This window comes from Cololabis saira, chromosome 21 (genome assembly GCF_033807715.1).
Source record: "Cololabis saira isolate AMF1-May2022 chromosome 21, fColSai1.1, whole genome shotgun sequence".
NCBI classification, from domain to species: domain Eukaryota; kingdom Metazoa; phylum Chordata; class Actinopteri; order Beloniformes; family Belonidae; genus Cololabis; species Cololabis saira.
In genome coordinates this window covers 10998613-11005318 of record NC_084607.1, presented here as the reverse complement: position 1 = coordinate 11005318, position 6706 = coordinate 10998613, and the positions used below count along the sequence as shown (strand labels likewise).

General features: G+C 43.6%; 1 protein-coding gene across 1 annotated transcript in view; it reads left to right on the top strand.

The window, feature by feature from the left end:
* Positions 1 to 4396: 4396 nt before the first annotated feature.
* Positions 4397 to 6706, top strand: part of gjc1 (gap junction protein gamma 1) — a 54484-nt gene continuing 52174 nt past the window's right edge. Inside the window, exon 1 of the mRNA XM_061711436.1 lies at positions 4397 to 4779. The gene's annotated coding sequence lies outside the window, so the exon portion shown is untranslated. The remainder of the gene's footprint in view (positions 4780 to 6706) is intronic.

The window sequence follows — 6706 nt, the reverse complement described above, 5'->3', positions numbered from 1 at the left end:
ATATTAGATTCTGTGTCCCATTGTAAACAACACAGTTGTTTGATGAAAACCGTGCAAAGACACAAGACTCTGAGGAGGTTTTGCTCTTTCGTTTAATAGCCGTCAAACACCCCAGATGTTTGGAGCTTCTCATGTCTCTCTTGTATTTTTGTTGTTTTTTTTATATGTACAAACTTTCATTTTTTTGTAGAATAAGATAACTTTGAAGGAGAAGTTATGGAATCTGTGATCAGTTTTATGTCTGAATAAAAAATGTTTGTTTTTCAAAGAAGAGCACTTGCGTCGGTCTGTGTTGTCCCTGTTTTACAAAGACATTGTACTACCAGCTGTATGGCTTTAAATATAATGATCAGGGTGTAATGTTTGAGTGGAGGGCTAGAATATGTGGGAGTTTTGAGCTAAGTCTTTGTGGATTGCTGTGAAAAACATTAATCATGTTATTCATGATTTGAGATGGTGGTTAATTAGGGTAACTCATAAGTGTAGGGCAGGCTGCAAGGAGGTATAAGTAACTGAAAGATGAGTAATTTGGAATATAAAAGTTAATATTAGAGCTGGGAGAACTTAAAAAAAAGTTACTGAGGTTCAAACTGTAGTTTATGAAACATCTTCCACAAAATATGGTTTCAAAAGTTTCTGTTGCACAAATTTGTCAGTGCAGCTTTTCAGCACATTTTTCAGTGCGGTTCTATATCACAAGTACAGCACAGGGACTTTTATTATAAAATTAATCTTAGAAAATGATACTCCAGCCAAGGCAGTCTTTCTTTCCCCGCCTCCTCCTCCTGCTCAGCTGCAGGAAAGTGAATTATGCTGCTGGAGTGGTTCTCGTCATTTACTGTGAAACTTAATTCACACAATGTCAAGCTGACCACAGTGGCTGTTCCCGGTGAAAGATGAAGCCCTGCAGGGGCGGGAGCCTTTGAGCCGAGAGTGCTGCAGACTTAACTGGTTAATCCTTCTCAAGAGCAACATTTAACTACACTTCACGATGGATTTGCTGTGAAAGTCTGCTCACACCTTCAGAGGACCTTGCTGTTTGAACTGTTCTGCGTTGTCGCTGCTGACGGTCCTGGAGGTGCTGGAGACGCCTAAGGTTAGAGTACAAACAGGAAGACTCGGCTCCAGCAACTTCTGACATTTGGAGGGAATGTCAATCCTGTCTAGCGAGACGAGTGATTTTTCTTCTTTTTTTTTTATTTTATCCTCCCAGCAGACGTGGGTAGATGGTGATGGGGATGTTCTGCCCTTTTCAAAAGCTGAAGGGAAGGAGAAATGAAGAGATTGAGGACTCTTTGAATATGAATGTGCCAATTAGAAGAGTGCCAGTACAGTGATGGGTCGCCTCAACGACGCATTGACGCGCCGGGCCTTACGGTGTTTACTTCCTGTCATCTGTGTTGTGAAGGCATCTGCTCCGATACAATGTGATCAACTCTGCACATGTGTTAAGTTAGCGTGCACTCGGACTTAGTTGCTTCACCCCTCCCTTGTGCTGGCGTGAGCCGAGATCGTGCCCGGCCCCGGGTGCTGGGATGGATGGCGGCAGTTCTTGCCGGTCTGAACACAAGGCCCTGAAGCACTTGTTACAATCTGTGGTCCTTATGCTAAATATAGACAGGAGCAAGCTGTGCAATGAGGCTCGGGGCCCCCCCCGCCCGCAAGTCCGGCCTTATCTTTTCCCTTTGCAGCTCCATTTGCTCTCAAGCACCTCATCCATCACCTTGTCCTGCAATGTATTTGTATTTTTTGTACATCTTGTCCTGCCCGTCTGCACCTCCTTGGCTCTGCCATGTGTCTGTGACTCAGTCACACTTGTCTCTTCCTGCTAAGATCAAGAGCAAATCTTCGCCTCTAGAATCTCCAGCTATAGACAGAGACTTCAGTCGGGCTATTTCGTACAAGCTGTCTGCTAATAGTGAAAACACGGCCACAGATCATTAATAGATCTGAGGGATGAATGAGGATAATGAAGGTTGAGTCGGCCTCCAAACAATGTCATGGCGGCACCAACTATACAGAGACGTGATGTAAAGAGGCTTTAAAACATTACATAACATCTTCAAAAGTGGCACAAAATTGATAACATTCACAGAACAATCAGATTTGAGTTTTGTGTCCCTTTGATGCAGCCTGGGTCTGTTTAATCTTTGGAAATTTTCACAAAGTCGGCGCCATTTGAAAAGTAAATTGTCGGTTACAATTTTTTGGGTCCCTAATTTGTAAGAATAAGGTGTTTAAAACATGTTGCTCCCCTCAATCTTTGCACTTCTAGCCCACTCTGAACACCCGACTGTTCTTCACTCTTCCCAAAGTGCATCCTTGCATTGTCGGTTTACTAAAAAGCATTGCGTAACACTCCGACATCTGCCTGGCAGAAGGTCTGTGGCAACTTGAGGTCTGGCAAGGTCGAGACCCTGAGCACAGAAATGCACAATCACATGACTGTGAAACTTCTCCCCCATGGTCCCTCCAAGGACCTACACTGAATCATTCCCTTACCGTTGCATCAGAGGACCCAGACGTCCGGCTACCTCAGAGTTTAGCCCACAGACTTATGGGCCGCACACGCATGGCTGCTCACAGAATCAGAGGGAGGATGGATGAACTTGTGTGCAAGCCCACTTTAGGACAATCAAGCTGCAAGCTCAAAACAACCAGCGGTTTCAATTTGCCAAATGAGCCATGTGTGCTGTGCTGCCCGAGGCGGATTGGGCCCGGCTGAGGGCCCGCGCACAGACTGAGCTGGTAACAAATGGCAAAGCACCTTGAAAAGGATCCAAGATGCTCTGTTGGCCTCATTCACTCCTCCCAGTCCACACAACTGCCTCACTGTATATACTCCAGGTTTTATTTGTTCTAAATTGTACATATTGTTCTTTTCCTTCTTGTTAATTTAACTTTTTAATGTAAAGGGATGCTGTTACGCCAGGTTAGGAGATTCTGATTCTGAAAACTCTTTTGACTTCATAGAATCACAGACACTGAACACTCTCTTTCCTGGATTATTGTTTACACTCAGTTATTCTTTGTTTAAAACTGCCCTTAATCTTTCTGGAAAGATGTACATTCAGTTTTGACAAAAGTACCTGGATATGAGATTCCATTGACATGTACTGTCTTATACTTGTGTCACATTACAACGGTGGAGACACTCCTTACAGCTACTAGGAAAACCATTACTAGAAGCTGGTATAAACCTGAATACTGTAAACCATTACTAGAAGCTGGTATAAACCTGAATACTCTAAACCATTACTAGAAGCTGGTATAAACCTGAATCGCCTACTCTAAAAAAGTGGCTGGATATTACGAAAGAAATATGGACGATGGAAAGACTGACCCATATCCTGGGTTTGAGAGAAGGGCTATTTGAGAAGAGATGGCAAAAGAGGACATTTTATCTAGAAAAAACATAAGGATGCAGACCTTTTTTCTATCTTTCTCCTTTCCTTTTTTTGCATAGATTATTAATGTGCTAACCCACAAGTTTATGTTCATGTTTCTTTACTTTTATTTTTGTTTGTTTGTTTCTTGCACGGTGAATATAAAGATAATCTTTGTAATCTGGTAAAAATGTGCAGTTGTAATAACCTGAAAATCCAATAAAGACAAAGTGACAAAAAAAAATAAAACTACCCTTAATCTGACCTCTCATGTGATTCACAAGCCGAGGCCTGAATGAGGCATTTCAGAGGCCTCTCAAAAGGGTTTTAACTTAATTTTTATTGCCTGTTCTTTCCCATTTATTACATCTCATACCTTGTGCAAATTTAAAAATTGTGCTTTTATATGCTGATTAACACAAAGCCAGCCGGCATCTTTTAGATGATAAAGAAACACATTCACACCTCATAACTATTTGCAGATGGCAGCCCATAACAATAATATGTTTATAATTGCATCATACGTGTTAATACGTCTGCGATCGTGACATCATAAGCTACAACACCCTGCACGCTGCAGTCACAAATTGGGTCTTTGTTCAGAATTTACTACCGCTGCCAGATGTTTGCGGACCCGTGCTGTGTGACCTGTCGGGTGCGCGCACCGCCGAGCCTCGCGGACGCGCAGCATCCTGCTCGCTGCTCCCCTGCAGAGACGCGTCTCTCGCCGGCTTTTCCGTGAGACGATCCAGCTGTCACTCACCGAGATCCGCGTCCGCGCAGCGTGTGCGTGTGCGTGTTGAGAGCCCGCTCCCGAGGGCGCCCCTGGGTGCAGGTTGGACCTCCAGTGATCAACAGATCGGCCACGAGAGACGGCGATGAGGGGCGACGCAGACGCAGCAGCCAGCTGGAGCCAGCACGGGAGCCACTCACACATCCATCATTTCTGAACCAGCTGCACAGATACAGACAGACATGAGCGAACCAGCGCCCACGATCCTGCTCTGATCATCCGAGTCTCGGTATCTGGAGAAGGTTCGATCCGTGCCAAGATGACCAGACTATTGTCTCGCATCTCCGTGACGGAATGGGCCCGCAGGAATGTGCGCGCCGGCTTTACGCAGCAGACCACATAGTGTAATCGACGTCTGCTCGACCGAAGGACGGCACACGTGGACAAAGACTGCTCGTACGCCTCGCAGTGATGCTATGAGAGACAAAAATTGAGGCAAAAAAATCGGACGAAACGTGCAGCTGGTTCCTCCCCGAGAAGCGGAGCAGATCATCCACGGCGGGATTCAAGTTTGGACCTCACCAAGTCCAAAACGACCTTCCCTTCCCAACACAAAGGATCATCTTATATCTTAAAGCATCTTCACAGACTCGCATAGCGGTAAGAAATCTCTTTTATGTGAAAGTATCTCAAAGGTATTCATATATCCTGTGTCTAATTAAAAAGAAAAACACACACATACACATACACACCACTGGACTGGTGAGAGTTCATATCAGGAATCATAAACGCACCACATGGCACCAGAACGCACAGATATGCACTGGCATATATTTATATATATTTAAATATATATGCACCGTATCCTTTTTTTTAGTGGTCAAGCAACGATAAACCCAGTTTCTTGAAAGACACACTCATATCTCATTGAAATGAGCTGCCAGTTTGGATCTGCTCAACAGTTTGAATCTGGTTTCAAAATCAGACCGAGCACCAATCGATTTTTGTCCTCAAATCATTTCAGCAGGAACATGGTGTAGATGGGCGGTGCAGTTGGTTGAAATCCTGCAGGAGCTGTTCAGACCAGTGTGAACACAAAAAGACTTACTAATTACTTTATTTATAAACTCCTGTCACTAATTAATAATAAAAAAGATATACGGCATAAAAGCTTTCCAGATAATGCCCATTGAAGATTATGTTTTAATGAAAATTTTACTGATTTTAATTGAGTATGGCATGTAGTTGTATGATAAAAAAGGATAGCACTAAAATGTATACATTCATATATGAAAAAATTGAGAAAAAACGAAATATTTTCCAAAGTAGTGAAAAAATTAAGTAGCCTAATTGCTTAATTAAGTTTCTTATTATTTATTTTTTGTATGGTTTCCTGTTGTTCAAACCTGCAGCCTCAGATTTTTATTTAAATTGGTGCTGATTTCTTTACCCTTGATGCTCCACTGACATCTTAAAAGCCCTTTACCCCTCGTACAATAGCACATCCTCACTCAGGCTTTGACAGTCCTTCCATCTGCACACATTTCCTAAATTAGTGATCATGTCACCTTCTCAGAAGTGGGTAGATGTAAAGAATGACCCCCACCTCTTTACCCCGTTAACCTGAGGAGCGACCAGCTCCCTGCACATCTCTGCTGTGCCACACTGGTCTCTGCGTGGAGCATTTATCAATGCCACGCGGGCGACGGCTCAAACACGATCATAATGAGCTTCTCCTCTGAGCTTCAGCAAATGATGGCTGCCCCGTGAAGTCATTGTGATGGATTTGGGGGGGTTGCCAATGCAAAGAGCTCCGCGCTGGAGAAGAGGAGGGCTGCTTTCTCCATAGCATATGGATGCTGGGTACAGTATTTGTTCAGAATTAATTTATTTGGGAAGCAGCCAGTAGCACCCTAGTCAGCCTCCTTTGTCCTCCATATATTTGCTTCCATCAAGTGAATGACATTTTGACATTTTACAACCTTGAATGCTGTGGATTCAATTTACATTTTGTGAGTATAAATCAACTGCGGGTCAGACTGTGTATTTCTCCTCCCACCTTGTTACCCTTGGACTCTTACCACCATCCTAACACACAATGTGATTTTACTCTGCATTGCCCCCCCTCTCCCCCCCATACACCCCAACACAGAGAGAGAGAGATAGAGAGGGAGAAAGAGAGAAAGAGAGAGAGATGAGATGCACATTGGCTTTGGCAGCGGGGAAAGCCCCATCACTTCAGAATCTGCGTCTTCTCCTTTTTTAATATAAAATACATTTTCCTGTATTTCCTTTTTTCAACCCCCCCGGAGACCAAAGATTTAAGTGATGAATTGTGCACAGATGTCTATTGAATGATCAGAGGGCATCCTTCCAGGGGCTGTCTGAAACGATGATGTATAGCCGATGCTTTTGTTGAAAGGAAAGAAAAAAAAGAGGATGGTATAGGGTGTTCTTATCCCTGGAAATGAAACGGTAGAAATCAGTCCAGGAAAGTCAACCAAAGCATGAGAAGGGACAGCAACACTGTCACTGGACACCTTTTGGCCATTTATTTTGCTCATGTTGATGTCCAGATTGCAGGATT